Raw genomic sequence first — 18698 nt, forward strand, 5'->3', positions numbered from 1 at the left:
ATTGCCGAGAGTGACTCAGGGAGACCGGAGAGGCCTAGCAGGCGTCCAGCAGGGCCAGCTGGGGCTTTGGTCTTGCTACTCTACATCCAGCCTCTTCTCTCACCCCAGGTGCCGATGGCGGAAACCAGAGGAGGACCGTCAGGTGGCAGAGAGTGTGATGGGGAGGAAGGGAGGAAAGAAGGACACTCGGGTCTGCTGAGCGTGTGCTCTGTTCCGGGCAGCCTCTGAGGAGCCGAGTCTTTCCTGTAATAAGGAGATCGTTTCCACAGGGTGGACGTGAGTGTCCCTGATTTACAGAAGAAGACACTGAGGGTCAGAGCAGTTTACAGACTTCTTAAATGTCAGCCAGTCAATTAAGGATGAATCAGACCCAAGGCAAGGATGTCCCCAAATCCCCCCTGCCTTCTGTCATTTGCTGGAAGTGACATAAAGTGAAGTGAAGTGATAGTCACTCAGTTGTGTCCGACTCTTTGCAACCCCATGGACTATACAGCCATGGAATTCTCCAGGCCAGAACACTCGAGTAGGTAGCCTTTCCCTTCTCCAGGGGATCTTCCCAAACCAGGGATCGAACCCAGGCCTCCCACATTGCAGCCGGATTCTTTACCAGCTGAGCCACAAGGGAAGCCCAGTGACATGAGAATGGGTGAATTTAAAAGTGAGCAAGGTCCTAAAACTCGACTCCACCCCCAGAGACCCAGAGGTGGTCCTGACTGCCTGTTACAAACCCCTGCACCCTGGATTTGACTGTTGGACACACTCCACTCCAAGAGACCAGATCTTCATGCCATGAGCCAGAGGGCACCAGGTGAGAGGCCAGAAGAACGTTGCTTGCTTCGGAGAAAAGATGTTGAAACTCGCTGTGAATTACTTACAGTACGTGACCAGATAAGGAGAAGGCAGGACCTCAGATCACTTACAGCTTGGCCACGTGACACTTTTCCATTGAAGGACTGGCACAGGAGCAAAGCCCACAGCATGGCCACCGTAAAACCCATCCTCTAGGGTGACAGACGGACCTACAGCAAAGCCACACGGGCCCTGAGCAGGAGAGCCACGACGCGGGAGGGAACAGGGCGATGGGGTAACTCCCCGCTCACTGCCTGAGTCTCTTGGGCCCCCACCACTTCCTTTCTGGGGGTGCCTACCCACCCAGGAGTGGGGCATGAGGCTAATGTGATCCCATGCTGAAGGATCACTTAATCCATATAATCGGATGAGTCATTGTATTGAGTCGGAAGTATTTCTCGATCTTTTATCAGGCTCTTTTGAAATGTAAATAAACACTGTCCCCAGATGCTGTCTTCTGACAGCACCCAGGAAGGCCAGCTGCGCCCAGGCTGACTTCTGAGCTCTCCCCACCAGAGCACAGGTGGGCACCTGGAGGTGTGAGTCTTACCCAGGGACAAGCCAACATGTAGGCAGTAGACCCCTGGCAGACAGAAAAAGGGCGATGTGGCCTCCGGCCAGGGGTACCCCATAGGTAAGTTAGAGCCCACCCGAGACCAGGAAGATTGGAGGCAGGGTGTCTTGGGGTGATGAGGGCTGTGTGTTCTCCAGGCGGGTCACAGGGGTAATGACGGCACCAGACCAGGCAGGACCGGAAGGGGTGTCCACACTTCCAGACCGTGCCCATCCTTGCCCTCGAGCACCCGTGTCTCTGGGTTGGTTCCTAACTTGTAGGCTGGTGACTATGCCTGAGTCAGACAGCTCATGAACAGGACCACTCGGGACCCCCCAGTCCCATGGCCTCTGCCATCAGCCTCACCCACAAGATGTGCTTCACCCCTTCCTTCCGCCTTCCCCCCTCCCCACCATCCCCTCCCTGTCCTGAACACGCCTAGCCCCTCTTCACTGCCTGGCTGCCCACCTGCAGACATGGGCCACAGCGGTAGGAGACCAACCCTGACCCATGGGGCTTCCCTGGTGGCTCAGCCAATACAGAATCCACGTGCAATTCAGGAGACCCGGATTCAATCCCTGGGTCTGGAAGATCCCCTGGAGAAGGGAACAGCTACCCATTCCCGTATTCTTGCTTGGAGAATCCCATGGACAGAGGAGCCCTGGCGGGCTACAGTCTATGAGGTTGCAAAGAGTCGGACATGACTGAGTGACTAACACTTTTCCTTTCAGGCCCTCTGGAAAGAAGGACCTGAGAGGACATCGGAACAGCACAGTCTGATTCGTCGGTTCCTCAGAAATGTTTGTCCTGCCTGGGTCCCTTCATGTACAGGTAACCCCACCATGCGTTTGGGCCTTAACAACTGCTGGAAAGATCTTTCTCATCCAGCATCAGGAGTCACCTTCCAGAATCTTCCACATGCTTGGACGTTGTTCTTTCCTTTGGGGTCAGATAGATTAGGTTAAAACTTTCTTATGCAGAACTTCCCGTATTGGAAGAAGGCTTTCTTTGACCTCAGAATATTCTCTTTTCCAGAGTAAACATCCCTAATCCCTGGTGGCAGGTGGTCTATTCTCCTCACTACCGGGAACGGCCCTAGCATGAGCTCTGGTTTCTCTCTTCCCTTAACTTGCAGAGTCCAGGGCCTGGCACACCACTCTGAGTAGGGTCCCTGGGGTGCTGGAGAGCTGGGTGCTGCCTGCTCAAGCAGGGGTGGGCTGACCCCAGCAGGCGGGCAACTCCTCCGCCAACCCTCCTGTCAAGAGAGGGCTGACGGGTCCTCTCCTTGGGCTTCCTGCTTTGAGGAAATCTCTGATGTTGTTTATCTTTATTGGGTCTGTTTCCCCCACAAAATGATGCTCTGTGCTTATTCCCTTCAACTCTAGGAAGGTGGGTTCAGACTGGCCATCAGATCAGGGTGCCTTCTGAGGAGGGGCAGGAACGAGGAGGTGACTGAGGTTTCGGGGGTCCCTCCTGCCTACAGCACCTTCTCTTTCCTCTTAGTTCAGCTTCCAGACCTAGGATCGGGTGGGGGTGGGGGGTGCAGCTCTTGGGGGCTACACACAGCCTGGACCTTGAATGTTAAACTGCAAGACACCTGCCTGACAGCAAACCGCAAGGCAGCCTGGCTGACTTCTCGGGCTTCCTTTAAAGAGCTGCAGGGAAACGTCATTTTTAAAACACAGGACAGTTAATCTCACAGTCTTTCTCAGGGACACCACTTGTTTTCAAAGCTGTACTATTTGTTATGTAAATAGTGCAGAAAATTCGGTTTTGGCCTTTGGCTTCTGCGTCAGGCTGAACCTGAGGCTCAGACAGGCCTGATCAGAGAGTGATCGGGCAGCTCAGCCTTCACGAGGTATTGTTTGCCGAAACACATGCTTTACTAATGTCCAGATAATATCGAACTTTCGTGGGCACTTATCTAAACCCCCGGAATGAGTCAGCTAAAAATGAACTGCTGTCTTCAAAGAGAGCGTGAGTCTGGTCTGGCCAGGAAGGATACCCTTTAATGTTACCTGGGTGCCCCTGGAGAATGAGAAGAGAGGAATCTTTAAGATTTTCATTTCGATTATTCTCAGCTTTCACTTTTTTTTTTCTTAAGGGTTGGATTAGTGATCAATTTCCTCCTCATCCCACCAAGTTATTATTTCTTCAGACTGTTTATCCAGAGCACTGAGGACAAGGCTGCCTGTTAATTCCCTTCGTCTGATTCTTAGGCAGGGATTTCTACATAGATGTGTGTGCCAGGCTCAGAGGGAATAAATCATGCAAATATCAATTAATCCCAAGCCAATTAAAAAAAAAAAGGTATCAGAAATAGAGCTTGTGGTTCACAGCAAAGCTAAAGTTTGCCGCTGAAAGTGTCATGCCCGAGGTTCAAAGAGTTCTGGTTAAAGAGAAAGGGCCAGGACATCTTAACTTTTCTGGGACTTCAGCTCAGGGCCGGGGTGCAGCATTTCAAAGGGAGGGGCGTCTCCTTGGGAGAAAGACCACTGATTTCAGATCAGGGGGCGTAAATTCAGATGAGGCACCGGGACATCCTGCCAGGTCAGAAAGTACAGAGTGCTGGTCAGGCTGAAAGGGCAAAGAGGCCCCCAAAGGTGCTCTCATATTGGCCTAAAACAGGACAATTTGGGCACCAAAAAGAATAATAACTGAAATGGTTTGAAATGTGTGTGTCTTAAGAAATCATTACTTTATAATGATTAGGTGCAATGGTGATAAGGAGTTTTACACTGGTTCGGTGGGTGAGGAGAGGGGACGTCAGGCTGCCACCACCTAGATGTCCCCATCTATAGCTGCTGCTGCTGCTGCTGCTAAGTTGCTTCAGTCGTGTCTGACTCTGTGCGACCCCATAGATGGCAGCCCACCAGGCTTCCCTGTCCCTGGGATTCTCCAGGCAAGAACGTTGGAGTGGGTTGCCATTTCCTTCTCCAATGCATGAAAGTGAAAAGTGAAAGTGAAGTCGCTCAGTCATGTCTGACTCTTCCCGATCCCATGGATTACAGCCTACCAGGCTCCTCCATCCATGGGATTTTCCAGGCAAGAGTACTGGAGTGGGGTGCCATTGCCTTCTCCTCCCATCTGTAGGGAGCAGACTAAACCTTTAGGGAGTTATGGGCGTTCTTTGGAAGGAATGATGCTAAAGCTGAAACTCCAGTACTTTGGCCACCTCATGCGAAGAGTTGACTCACTGGAAAAGACTCTGATGCTGGGAGGAGTTGGGGGCAGGAGGAGAAGGGGACGACAGAGGATGAGATGGCTGGATGGCATCACTGACTCGATAGATATGAGTTTGAGTGAACTCCGGGAGTTGGTGATGGACAGGGAGGCCTGCTGCTGCTGCTAAGTCACTTCAGTCATGTCCGGCTCTGTGTGACCCCCTAGGTGGCAGCCCACCAGGCTCCTGGCCTGTCATGCTGCAATTCATGGGATTGCAAAGAGTTGGACATGACTGTGCAACTGAACTGAACTGAACTGAACTGAACTGAACGTCATAGTTTAAGGACTCAGTGATTTGCTAGTGGTATATCCAAAGTCCTCTGTGCTATGCACAGAGACCCTCATAATGCTTAGTGTGCTATTAATACAGCTGTATCATCACAGTGCATTGTTTTTGTTCAGTCGCTAAGTCTTGTCCAACTCTGTGTGACCCCGTGGACTGTAGGACCCCAGGCTCCTCTGTCCTTCACTATCTCCCAGAGTTTGCTCAAGTTCACGTCCATGGAGTCAGTGATGCTGTCTAACCATCTCATCCTCTTCTGCCCACCTCTCCTTTTGCCTTCAATCTCTCCCAGCATCAGGGTATTTTCCAACGAGTCACAGCAAAAATACATATAAACTCTCCTGTCTTTCTCTCAGACTTCCACTTTAATACAGGTAGAGCCAAGCTGGGCTGTGTGAGGTATGTGGTTCCTGGGTCAGCTACTAGCTTTTCATCTCTTTGTATTACCACTCTCATTTAATAAAGAGAAAAAGTGTCGCATATATGACCAACAGAATTAATTCCTCTAAAAATTCTTCACCTTCCCAGAAAGACAACTTCATTTGGAAGCTGAAGGAAAGGCCTGTCGACTTCTGGTTGAAATGAGAGATGATGGCAAATGATCAAGATGCCTTGTTTATAGATGAGATTTCCTTAAGACAGAGTCTCAGAATTTAGGTTTCTCTGATTCAGGAATAAAAATAACAAGCAGGTCATGGTTCTCATAGGACTAGAAGTAAGTTGGTGGACGTACAAGCCAAATTTATGTACCCAGGGCAAGCAAGAAAAGAATGCAGTGTGAAGAAAATTGTCTATAACCAGGAATTAAATTTTAAAATTTACATATTTTCTTCATATTAATTTTAGAGGGTGAAATAATTCAGTTTTAGAGGGAAAAAATTCATTTTTTAAAAGCTAAAATAAGCAATATGGAAATGAACAAAACGATGCAATTGAGGACAAGTGTATGTGTGCGCTCAGTCGCTCAGTCCTCTCCAAATCTTTGCAACCCCCTGGACTGTAGCCTTCCAGGCTCCTCAGTCCATGGGATTTCCCAGGCAAGAATGCTGGAGTGGGTTGCCATTTCCTCCTTCAGGGAATCTTGCCAACCCAGGGATCAAACCCACATCTCCTGCGTCGGCAGGCAGATTCTTTACCAGTCAGTGCAACCCCTGGGAAGCCCAGGTGAGGAAAAGCAAAGGCTCTCTATTCAGAGCTTGCTGTAGCAATGGAGTCAGCCACTACCACCTGCCTTCTGGCAGAGACTCTAGGGTAGGCAGAGGAGTGCTGGGGGCCTTCTTTGTGGAGAAAGGCATGGCTCCAGGTGTGTCCTGACAGAGGCTGGGGGCGTGGGGAAGCTGGAGGCGGCTGAACGGAAGCAGAGCATCCCTGTGACTGGTTTTGGGTGCATATTTTGTTTTCTATAGAAGTGAAAGTTGCTCAGTCGTGTCCAACTCTTTGCAACCCCATGGACTATAGTCCATGGAATTCTCCAGGCCAGAATACTGGAGTGGGTAGCTTTTCCCTTCTCCAGGGGATCTTCCCAACCCAGGGATCGAACCCAGGTTTCCCACATTGCAGGTGGATTCTTTATCAGCTGAGCCACAAGGGAAACCCCTTGTTTTCTATGGTGGATCCTAAATTAGAAGCCAGGGCAAAAATTAGAGATGCTGTCACTTATTAATCAAGTCCTGGCCATTTTGGCTCAGTTGTTGTTTAGTCGCTCAGTTATGTCCAACTCTTTGAAACCCCGTGGACTGCAGCATGCCAGACTTCCCCGTCCTTCACCATCTGCCAGAGTTTGCTCAAACTCATGTCCAGTGAGTTGATGATGCCATCCAACCATCTCATCCTCTGTCATCCCCTTCTCCTTCTGCCTTCAATCTTTGCCAGCATCAGGGTCTTTTCAAGTGAGTCAACTCTTCACATCAGGTGGCCAAAGTATTGGAGCTCCAGCTTCAGCATCAGTCCTTCTAATGAATATTCAGGGTTGATTTCCTTTAGAATTGATTTGTTTGATCTCTTTGCTGTCCAAGGGACTCTTAAGAGTCTTCCTCAGCTTCACAATTCGAAAATGTGAATTCTTTGGCCCTCAGGCTTCTTTATGGTCCACCTCTCACACATGACTACTGGAAAAACCATAGCTTTGAATATATGGACCTTTGTTGGCAAAATGATTGCTGAAGGCTATTGTTTGGCTTTCTGGACTGATGGCTGCAGAAGTTCTATCTTTATACCCAACCTGGTCATTACTGTTTGTAAGTTCCATCTCTCATAAGCTAGTGATTTGTTAGAAAAAGCTTGAACTACTCTCTGAAAAGAAACCAAACCAGATATGATTAGAAGCATAGCAATGTGATGGGATGATAAGACATGATATCATGTTTGGGAGAGTAGTCTCAAGAGCAGAGAGAATTTGCCTGTGGGAAACTCTTCTGGAATCTCCCAGACTGGGTCTCTGAGATAGCAGTAACAGTGACATCAGCAATCAGGCTTACCTGGCGGATCAGAGAGCAACAGTTCTGTCAATGTGAGGGGAGATGTCTGGTAGGAATTCTTCTAGAAAGTTCTCTATTTTCCCTTCAAATATATTTCTAGTCCACTCTCTTGACTCTCTCTCAAGTGGAATTCTCATAAAGAAGCTGGGGTTTTTCATTCCTTTATTTCAGCCTCTGCCTATTTTCCATCTCTCTCTTTCTCTGTGTTGAGGCTTATGTTATATTCCCATATGCATTGGTCCTCTGCTTACTTCCCTGGTGGCTCAGATGGTAAAAGCGTCTGCCCGAAATGTGGGAGGCCATTTGATCCCTGAATTGGGAAGATCCCCTGGTGAAGGAAATGGCAACCCACTCCAGTACTCTTGCCTGGAAAAGCCCATGGACAGAGAAGCCTGGTAGGCTATGGTCCATGGGGTCGCAAAGAGTCGGATACGACTGAGCAACTTCACTGTCACTTTTCACTTTTATGCGCTGGAGAAGGAAATGGCAACCCACTCCAGTGTTCTTGCCTGGAGAATCCCAGGGACGGGGGAGTCTGGTGGGCTGCCATCTATGGGGCTGCACAGAGTCGGACACAACTGAAGCGACTTAGCAGTAAGAAATACAAGCAATTCAAGGATTAATTCAAGGATTGTATAGTAATTGAGAAATCTGGAGATGTGTTTACCCTCAGAGACAAAGTGGCCTAGTAATAAGAGTGTTAAAATGTGGATGACTTCAGGAATAGACTCTAGGTCTCAGACTAGATAGCTTGTTTCTTCCCACTTCTTGCAAGATTCTTCTTGCTTCTGCCACACAAGTTACACAAAGGTGAGGAGGAATCCTTTCCTCTATCGATCTTATTCTTTCTCTTGTATTCTGTATTTATAATAGATACCATCACTCTTTCAATCAAGTTAGAAACGCTGAGGTCATGGGAGGTGACTCCTTCCTACTTCACTCATTCAAACAAGTAATTTTTTTTATAGATTCTAATACATACATTTTTCCTCTATTTTAACCTCTGGTATCAGGGTGTATCTTATAAGCAATGGCATCTAGCAAGCGACAGCAATTTGTCAATAGTGTTTTACTTTAATGGCTAAATTTCTATTTGGTGCTTTTTCAGTCTCCTTGTTTGTTTATTTTTTCCTCAATGTAATTTTGTATTCTTACACCACACATTCAAATACTTCCTTGCCATACTTCAAACTCTTAAAACCTACTCATTTTAAAATATCTTTTAAATGGATATATGTATATATGCATATATGCTGCTGCTGCTGCTGTTGCTATGTCACTTCAGTCGTATCCAACTCTGTGCGACCCCATAGACGGCAGCCCACCGGGCTCCCCTGTCCCTGGGATTCTCCAGGCAAGAACACTGGAGTGGGTTGCCACTTCCTTCTCCAATGCATGAAAGTGAAAAGTGAAAGTGAAGTCGCTCAGCTGTGTAGGACTCTTTGCAACCCCATGGACTGCAGCCTGTATAACTAATTCACTTTGCTATAAACCTAAAATTAACACGACATTGTAAAGCAACTATACTTCAATTAAAAAGAAGGTTAAAAGTAAATAAATAAAAATATCTTTTGGATTTCTGTTTTGTGTATGTGTTTCTGGAAGTCAGTTTTCTAACCCTTAGCTTGATTTGAGGAACTCAGTGTTAGCTGCTCATCACCTACAGGGCTTGAATCCATGACTTCTGTGCTTCTTTAGTGTTAGACTGCAGCGCCGAGGGATTTATGGCCCTCTCTTTGCAACTCATGTCGAAACTCAAGAACCACCTCTCTGATTTCGTGTTTCTTCTATGACTCTAGCCTCTAGGGAAATCCTTCTTTTGCTCTTGAGCTTGGCTCTCCGTCCAACGACGTTTCTCTCCAGCATTTTCCCATGTGAAGAGCATGGCAGATGAGATCTGTAAGTCTGCCATGTTGACCAGCATCAGCTAATACTTATGATGTGCCTACTGTATACATGACTAGGTGCTGAGGATGAGAAATGAACAAGACTCAGATCTTTACTTCAGGGAACTTAGAGTCCAGAAGGCCAGACAAACAAATGAAACATTTATATTAAAATACAAGAAGTTCAATGCTGCATAGAATTCTATAGAAGCACCAAGTTGGGGGCATCTGACTCTGGCTTTAAGGGGAGGGTGAGGGTCAGCAAAGAAAATGCATGTTCTTCTAAACAAAGACTGTATTGGAAAAGATGGATGTAATAGAGCACTTTCTGGGGAAAAGGTTTTTGGTTTTATTTTATTTTAAAAAGCTACTCATGGACCTACCAATCACAATCACACATGGAAGTCCGTGCCTTGCTAGTTCCCACAGTCTAGGACTTTCACAAGCTTTATTTTTCTTTCAACACCAAAGACATTGTTTGATGAATCATTTATTCAGCAAACATCATCCAAACAGCTACTAAGGCAGTTTCTCAAAAGATTAATTTTACTGCTGGGATATAGATTATACCCCAGAAGACTTGGAATCACTGCCAATTGCCATCATAAATATTTGTTAAGAGGCTGTTTCTAATGATTTAGGTGGCTTTATTCTATTTTTTTTAATTAAAAGGCACTATTAATCCACATATTGCTTGTAATATATGAAAATTATTGCTTATATTGAAGATAACTAATCTGGGGCAATTTGAAAATAAGGGATCTGAAATGGAAAAAAAAGCGGATGCTTGAGCTGTGTATTGCTGTTTAGTCACTAAGTCGTGTCTGATGTCTCTTTGCAGCCCCATGGACTGCAGCCCGCCAGGCTCCTCTCCACGGGATTCTCCAGGCAAGAATACTGGAGTGGGTTGCCATGCCCTCCTCTAGGGGTCTTCTTGACCCAGGCATCCAGTCCGAGTCTTCTGCAATTGCAGATGGCGAATGGCGGATTCTTTACCACTAAGTCACCAGGGAAGCCTTGAACTGTATATTACCTTGTTGGAAATCTAGTCTGATCTAGCTGAAACCAGGTTTCCCACTTGGCAGCATCCCTGGTCTCTACTCACTAGATGCCACTAACACAACCCCCGCTCCAAGGCATGACCAAATGACCCAGATGTTGCTAAATGTCCTGGATGCGAACTCATGGTCCACATCCTTTCTCTCAGAGATGAGGGGTGGAGGCCCAGAGAATGAACCATGTCACCCGACACAGGTAATTAGAGGCCGTTCCTGCAAGAGCATCCCTGGTCTTCTGCCACCTCTTCTCAGGTGCTTTCCCCAGAAACTGCAATACAGCCTCCAGGCTAGTATTAGTTAACTGCTCTGTCTGAATTGCAGCAGAGGCCTGGGCTCAGACCCTCAACATAATGTAGCTTCTATTGACAAACTTGGGCTTGGCAAGCTTGTACTCTTCGAGTTGTCTCCAACAGAGTACTTCAGTACCAAGATTTTTGTGAAATTTCAATGATACTCATTGAATTCGCTCTCAGTAACCAAAAAGTTCCTTCCAAGCTCACATTTTCGATTTTTTGAGAAAGTATCGGTTTCTCTCTCCATCTCCTTCACTTGTGAAAAAATCAGTGCCTCGAGCCAGGCCCAGGGGATTGTGCCCTTGGTTCTTTTCCACGGTGCCAATTATTGGGTGGCGGAACGCTTGCCAAATGGTGAATAAATCCGTCCACAGCTTTTGTTCATCTGATAACTGGGTGTGATATATGCAAAGTTAAGGCTTACTCCATGAAAACATCCGGTTTTATCTGGGATCTCTCCTTCTGGTCAGTATATTCTAACACCTGGAGGAAAAAACCTGATAACTCACAGTCTGAAACCCTGAGGTCCTGTTGTTGGCCTTTTACTCACCATGCTGACATTTAAGTAAGAGAGACAGCGGAGGGTGGGAGAAACCAGGCTGCAGAGTGCCCTTCCTGGGGGCTGTCCCACCGTGGCCCGGCCCTTCCTGGTTAGTGAGATGCTCCCTTGCTCACAGGTTGCTCGGGGTCACTGGGCATCTAGTAACACAGGCCTGACTTAGATTCTGACCCTGAAGAGCTGTTGTCTTTGAAGTCTAGCAGCCTGCGGTTGGAAAAGACCACCCGAGCCAGCAAATGGCCAGTGACACGCAAGCCCAAATCCAATTTATGTCAGTGTGCCGGTGACGAAATTCATTGCTGGCCATTGGATGGGGCAAATCCTTGCCGACAGCTGGTGCCAGCGGCCACAGCATGTGCTGCTTCGTGCTCGTTGTTGAAATGCCCGCAGCTCTGAGAGATGGCTCAGGAATGTTGCTGACGCCACCCAAGCGCTCAGCACCCCTACCTGCTTACGCTACCACCCTGCCAGTCAGGACAGGCAGCTGTGTTTCCATATTGGGACCAGATGACGTCATGGTACCAGATGACGAATTTTAACCTGGCTTTGTGCAGAACCTAGAAATATCCAGTCAAATTGGAAACTGGGGGTGGGGAAAAAAATCAGGTCAGTTCTGCAGGGTCAGGACGTCTGGAGGCCCCGCAGACCACGGATCTCTTTCCCCTGAATTACTATTAACACATCTGTGTTGTGAACACAGCCACGCTGTAATTAAGTCCAGGTGGGCAAGGACCCTTTCCTCGTCCCTATTCAAACACAGCACAGCATCGGATGTGGCAGTATATCATAGCCGGAAGAGCATTGGCCAAGGCGGGTCTCAAGATCTGGAGTCCATTCATCCCCTGACAGTTTGATAAGTTCGGGTAAGTAGCTCATGGGCTTTCTTGGTGGCTGAGTGGTGAAGAATCCGCCTGCCAATGCAGGAGACCCGGGTTCCATCCCAGGATCAGAAGATCCCCTGGAGAAGGAAATGGCAACCCACTCCAGAATTCTTGCCTGGGAAATCCCATGGACAGAGGAGCCTGGCGGGCTACAGTCCCTGGGGTCGCAAAGAGTTGGAAAGGACTTGGCAACTAAACAACAACAGCAACAAGTAGCTTGGGAGCTGGGGGAGGGGCAGGAGGACAGCAAAGCTCTTCATCTCTTTCGCACTCTTGACCGGCACAGTTTGCGCCCGTACCTCTTTCCCTTCCACACCTTACAGAGAGCCCCCTCCAGCTCTGCCTACATGGCAATCAGCAGCTCTGTAGGCCCTGACCAAGCTCTCTGCTGCTTAGACAGCTTCTCCCTCGAAGGCTGCTCGCTCGCCCTGACGCTGCCTCTCTTAGCTACTCTTGTCAGGACCGGAGATGGTCCAGCTTATTTTTCCCTAATGCTCTGCTTTTCAGTTTCACGTGGGCAGCAGAAGCCATGAGTGCACTAACGTGAAATTATACAAACGCAGACCTCCTCCAAGTATATTCCCTGGAAAGCAATGTTTTTGCCCAAACTGGATCCATTTTAGCTGCAGCTAAGGCCAGACTCTCCCTGTTATTAATCAGAAAAAAGATGCTTGTTTTCAAATTTTTTCTCTAGCAATTTTTTCCCTTAGATTTCTTTATTGTTGCTTAGTCACTAAGTTGTGTCTGACTCTTTGTGATCCCATGGACTGCAGCACGCCAGGGTTCCCGGTCCTTCACTATCTCCCTGAGTTTGCTCTAACTCATGTCCATTGAGTCAGTGATGTCATCCAACCATCTCATCTCCTGTCCTTTCCTTTTCCTCTTGCCCTCCATCTTTCCCAGCATCAGGGTCTTTTCCAATGAGTTGCATCAGATGGCCAAAGTATTGGAGCTTCAGCATCTGTCTTTCCAATGAATATTCAGGGTTGATTTCCCTTAGGATTGATTGATCTCTTTGCTGTCCAAGGGACTCTCGTGAGTCTTCTCCACAGTTGAAAAGCATCAATTCTTCAGTGCTTAGCCTTCTTTATGGTCCAACTCTCATGTCCGTATATGACTACTGGAAAACCTATAGCTTTGATGATACAGATCTTTGCTGGCAAAGTGATGTCTCTGCTTTTTAATATGCTGTCTAGGTTTGTCATGGCCTTTCTTCCAAGGAGTAAGCATCTTTTAATTTCATGGGGGCATTTAACATCTAAAGTGATTTTGGAGCCCAAGAAAATGAAATCTGTCACCATTTCCACTGTTTCACAGTGATGGGACTGGATGCCATGATCTTAGTTTTTGAATGTCGAGTTTTAAGCCAACTTTTTCACTCTCCTCTTTCACCTTCATCGAGAGGCTCTTTAGTTCCTCTTCACTTTCTGCCATTAGTGTGGTATCATCTGCATGTCTGAGGTTGCTGATATTTCTCCAGACAATCTTGACTCTAGCTTGTGCTTCACCCAGCCTGGCATTTCACATGATGTACTCTACATATGAATTAAATAAGCAGGGTGACAATGTACTGCTTTGATGTACTCCTTTCCTAATTTGGAACCAGACTGTTGTTCCATGTCCAGTTCTAACTGTTGCTTCCTGACCTGCATTCAGTTTTCTCAGGAGGCAGGTCAGGTGGTCTGGTATTCCCATCTCTTTAAGAATTTTCAAGTTTGTTGTGATCCACACTCTCAAAGGCTTTAGTGTAGTCAATGAAGCAGAAGTAAATGTTTTTTTTAAATTCTCTTGCCTTTTCTATGATCCAGTGTATGTTGGCAATTTGATCTCTAGTTCCTCTGCTTTTTCTAAATCCAACTTGTACATCTGGAAGTTCTAGGTTCACATATTGTTGAAGCCTAGTTTGAAGGACTTTGAGCATTACTTCGCTAGCATGTGAAATGAGCGCAATTGTGCGGTAGTTTGAACATTCCTTGGGATTGGAACAAACATTGACCTTTTCTAGTTTTGTGGCTGGAGAAGGCAATGGCACCCCACTCCAGTGCTCTTGCCTGGAGAATCCCATGGATGGAGGAGCCTGGTGGGCTGCAGTCCATGGAGTCGCTAAGAGTTGGACACGACTGAGCAACTTCACTTTCACTTTTCACTTTCATGCATTGGAGAAGGAAATGGCAACCCACTCCAGTGTTCTTGCCTGGAGAATCCCAGGAATGGGGGGAGCCTGGTGGGCTGCTGTCTATGGGGTTGCACAGAGTCGGACACGACTGAAGCGACTTAGCAGCAGCAGCAGCAGCAGTTCTGTGGCTACTGCTGAGTTTTCCAAATTTGCTGGCATATTGAGTGCAGCACTTTCACAACATCATCTTACATACAGTCCATAGGGTTGCAAAGAGTTGGACATGACTAAGCAACTATCACTTTCACTTTTTAGATAATTTACATTTAATGTGATAATTTATATGACTATAGTTATCTAGCATCTTGCTGTTTATCCCATTGGCTTTTTGTTCCATTTTCCCTCTGTTCACCCTTCTTTTCCATTAATTGTTTGTTATTATTCCATCAAGTCCCTTTTATTGACTTATTAGCTAAAAATTTTGTTTTGCTATTTAGTGCGAAATCTGTTATTATCCTTATCTTTGTTCCTCTCTATATATGCCTTTTTTTCCTCAGCTGTTTTTCTGATTTTTTTCTTAGTCAGTGGCTTGTGAAATTTAATGACCAAGTGTGACTGAACTGAACTGAATTTGGTGTGATCCTTTTGAGCTCAGGGTTAGATAAACATTTTGGATATATGGGTTTATGTTGTTGCTGTTATTCAGTTGCTAAGTCATGTCTGTCTCTTTGCAACCGCATGGACGGCAGCACGCCAGGCTTCCCTGTCCTTCACCACCTCCCGGAATTTGCTCAGACTCATGTCCATTGAGTCAGCAATGCTCTCTAACCGTTTCATCCTCTGCCACCCCCATGAGTTTGTATTCTTCACCAAATTTGGAAAATTTTCATTATTTCTTTTTTATAAAAAATTTTAAGTTTATTGCTGGCTGTGCTGAGTCTTCATGGCTGAGCGGCTCTTTTCCAGCTGCAGTGAGCAGGGGACACTCTCCAGTAGCGGTGCGTGGGCTTGTCACTGTGGCGGCTTTTCTTGCTGAAGACCACAGGCTCTAGGGCACGTGGGCTCCGGTGCTTGTGGCACAAGAGCTTAGCTGCTCTGCAGCATGTGGGATCATCCCAGACCAGGGATCGAACCTGTGTCCCCTGCATTGGCAGGTGGATTCTTCACCACTGAGCCACCAGGCGAGCCCCCATTATTTCTTTAAATAGTTTTCCTGATGTATCCCTCTATGTTTTTCTTCAGGGACTCTAAATACAAATATATTAAGTCATTTGAAGTTGTCCAAAAGTTTGCTGATGATTTTGTCATCTTTTTAAGTTCTTGTTTTTTTAAATATATTTTATTTTGGATAGTTTTTATTGCTCTATTTTCAAAGTCACTATCTTTTATTCTGCAATGTCTTACTTGTTGTTAATCACATCCAGTGTATTTTTATCTATAGTTCAGTTCAGTCCAGTCACTCAGCCGTATCCAATTCTTTGTGACCCCTTGGACTGCAGCACTCCAGGCTTCCCAGTCCATCACCAACTCCCGGAGCTTGCTCAATCTCATGTCCATGGAGTTAGTGATGCCATCCAACCATCTCATCCTCTGTCGTCCCCTTCTCCTCCTGCCTTCAGTCTTTCCCAGCATCGGGGTCTTTTCAAACGAGTCAGTTCTTCAGATCAGGTGGCCAAAGTATTGGAGTTTCAGCTTCAGCATCAGTCCTTCCAATGAACACTCAGGACTGATCTCCTTTAGGAGTGATTGGTTGGATCTCCTTGGAGTCCCAGGGACTCTCAAGAGTCTTCTCCAACATCACAGTTCAAAAGCATCAATTCTTTGGTGCTCAGCTTTCTTTATAGAAACTCTCCGTAGTTAAAAATAGATTTTTCTCTACAGTTAAAAATTTTTATCTGAAATTTGTAGTTTTCATCTCTAAATATCTGATTTGGACATCTAGGACACAGTTATACAGTTATGATGCTTCTTGAATGTCTAGAATACAGTTGTACAGTTATAACTGTTTTATGTCCTTATTTGCTAATTCTAACATTTAATCGGTTCTGTGTCGGTTTTGAATGGTTGATTTTTCTCCTTATAATTATTTTGTTGTTTCTTTCTGGCTTGGTGAATTTTACTTTGGTGCTGAATATTTTTCTACTTCTAAATATTCTTGAGCTTTGTTTTGGGATGCAGTTAAATTACTCAGAAAAAGTTTGATTGCTTTGGGTCTTGCTTTTAAGAATTTGGTTGAAACAGAGCTGCGTTTAGTCTCAGGTGAATTATTCCACATTACGAACAAAACATGCCTTTGAGTGCTCTACCCAATGACGCACACATTATGATGTCTTGCTGTGGGGACAGGCACTTTCCCTGGCCCTGTGTGAGTAGCTCACCCTCTCAGGCAGGTCTTCACCCAGCCTCACAGGTTCCTCACACGCATCTGCCACAGTTGATGGTGTTTAGTCTCTAAGTTGTGTTCAGTTCTTTGGGACTCCACGGACAGCAGCACACCAGGCTCCTCTGTCCATGGGATTTCCCAGGCAAGAGTACTAAAGTAGGTTCCTTCTCCAGGGGATCTTCCCGACCCAGGGATCGGACCCTCCTCTCCTGCTTGGCAGGTGGATTCTATACCACTGAGCCATCAGGGAAGCCTGTGCCTAGCAGTACTCTGCTGAATTCTTGAGGGAGCCCCTCCATAGATCTAAGGAACTCTCTCTCCTTGCAACTTTCCTCCCTGGTCTTTAATTCTGCAAACTCTAGGCACCCCATTCGCCCACATTCTCAGCTCTATTAATTCAATAGTGCTCTGTTGACTATGGAGGTCCACTGGGTACCACCTGGATTCACAGTCTCCGAACCATGGCCTGGAAACTCTCTCGTGGAAGTAAGCTGGGGTCATTACAAAGCTCACTTTGTCCATTCCCAAGCCCTTAGGAGTACTGTTCTCCATTACCTGATGTCCAGTGCCTTGAAAACAGCTGTCTGATACATTTCATTGAGTTTTTACAATTGTTTTGGGCAGGAGGGTAAGTGTGGTTTCTGTTACTCCATCTTGATCAGAAGCAGAGGTTTCAAATTAACTAGATTTATTTCCTCCTAACAAGCATGTATGCATGTGGCTATGATTTTATTAATATATTGCACACATCTAATAAATATTTGCTGTAAGTAAAATTGATCCTAGTTTTATATTGGAGCTGAATAGATGAATAATAATAGATTCTGTTTGCTAGGTAAACCATACCTGCCAGGTACTAAGGAAGTTAGAGAATCCTGCCCTCACTTGTCTTCCTATCACTAACATGCATTCAGGGACTTCTTCTCGATCAACGGAATCATATCCCTCCCCAGTGAAGCTCTTTGCTCCCATCAAGTATCCACTGGAAATTTGGGGAAGTTCACTCCCTCAAATTCCAGTTTTTGCCTTTCTGAGAATTTTATGAACAGATTTCTCTTAATGGGGCTGCCACTTTTCCAGCTTTAAAATCAAAATCTGAAGTAAAGCCCTTCTAAGAATATACTTCCGACAATGAGTTTCTTAAGCATGGAAATGCTTAGATATTTTCCATAGATGTTCAGAAAGTAAGTGGTGGAATTTCCACACGAGGTGCTCTCATGTCTCTGATGGATGGATGGGAGTCTTCAAAGCAGGAATAAGAACAGGACAACCCACACCAACACAGAAATAGCCTGTTCTCTCTTGGAATGGAGAGCCAAGGTTAAGCCAGTACATTTTAAGAAGCTGGACATTTGTGCCAACAATTCTTTCCCAGCTTATTTTTGGTCTTTTTATTTTAAAGAGTTTTAACCTTACAAAGGTGTTCAAAATTTACTTTTTTTTCTTTTACTTCTTCCACTACTTTTATACCTTTACTTGCATTATGAGAGGGCATAAAGTTTTAACATGTTATTTTATGGGGTTATTTCCCCTGCATCATTATTTAATTCCTATGAAATTTATTAGGGATGTGAGATAAGAAGCCAAACATTTTTTCCCAAATGTCGAAAAATTTTGCCAGCGCTATTACTTTAAAAAATACCTATCACCATTTATTTGTGATTCCATATGTATAAAATATATGGTTTTTATGGGTACTAAGATTTGTTGATGGATTCTTAATTCTCTTGTGCTTATTTTTCCGTTTGTACTTCTATAATGCTACTCTGAATCATAGACAGGGTCTTCTGTAGATAAGACCCATGCTATTCCTGTTCACTGAATGTTCTTTTTTTATTCAATCCATGTTCCAGATAAGCTTTATGCCAACTTTTTCAAGTTCAGAAAAACCATTAAAAATTTCTTTGAGATCAAATGGAACATATCAATTCTTTGGGAGAAGAACTGCTGTTTTGATAATACTTCAATCTCCTTAATCTTATCCATCAGAACTATTTTCTCTGTCAATTTATACAACTCAATTATGTCACTTGGTAAATATGTAAATATTTAGTAAGATAGACATATATTCCCTGTGTATTTTAAATAAGATTCCCCTCATTGTTTCCTTTTGTTATTATTGCTATGGTGGGTGG

This window comes from Budorcas taxicolor, chromosome 9 (genome assembly GCF_023091745.1).
Source record: "Budorcas taxicolor isolate Tak-1 chromosome 9, Takin1.1, whole genome shotgun sequence".
Classification (NCBI taxonomy): domain Eukaryota; kingdom Metazoa; phylum Chordata; class Mammalia; order Artiodactyla; family Bovidae; genus Budorcas; species Budorcas taxicolor.